This window comes from Humulus lupulus, chromosome 2 (assembly GCF_963169125.1).
Source record: "Humulus lupulus chromosome 2, drHumLupu1.1, whole genome shotgun sequence".
Classification (NCBI taxonomy): domain Eukaryota; kingdom Viridiplantae; phylum Streptophyta; class Magnoliopsida; order Rosales; family Cannabaceae; genus Humulus; species Humulus lupulus.
In genome coordinates, this window is record NC_084794.1 from 34051010 (window position 1) to 34051588 (window position 579).

Here is a 579-nt window from a genome sequence, read left to right on the forward strand (position 1 = left end):
TCTTTTGCAACTGTTTTGTCAAGGAAGCAACCTGTTCATGAACTTCGGCAACCTTTCTAACACTAGTTGACATCTAATCAGACCATTGGTTGTTGGTGGCCATATCTTTTAACAATTCATATGCTTCATTGATACTCTTACTCGTGAATGCCCCACTAGCTGCAACATCATTTATGGTACGATTAGTACCACACAAGCCATTATAAAAATTATGGACCAACATCCACTTCTCAATACCATGATGGGGGCATTTTCTCAACAGATCCTTAAAACGCTCCCATGCATTATACAAAGACTCCACCTCCATCTTATATAAATTATTAATCTCTCCCCCCAACTTTATTGCCTTTGATGGAGGAAAGAACTTGGCCAGGAATTTTTGAGCTAAATCATGCCAAGTACTTATAGAATTGGATTGAAGGGAGTTCAACCAACTTTTAGCTCTATCCCGTAGCAAAAATGGAAATAGCCTCAACCTGATTGCATCGTTGCTCAACCCATTATACTTGAACATTGCACATAGCTCTAGAAAATTGGCTATGTGCATATGAGGATCTTCTGAGGGTAAGCCACCAAATT

The 579-nt window shown here is 39.2% G+C and overlaps 1 non-coding gene across 1 annotated transcript; it reads left to right on the forward strand.

Annotated features, from left to right (window-relative positions):
- The first annotated feature begins 233 nt into the window (after positions 1–233).
- LOC133820195 (small nucleolar RNA R71) lies at positions 234–340 on the forward strand. The gene has a single exon (XR_009886622.1). It is a non-coding gene; the product is annotated as a small nucleolar RNA R71 (small nucleolar RNA).
- The last annotated feature ends 239 nt before the right edge of the window (positions 341–579 follow it).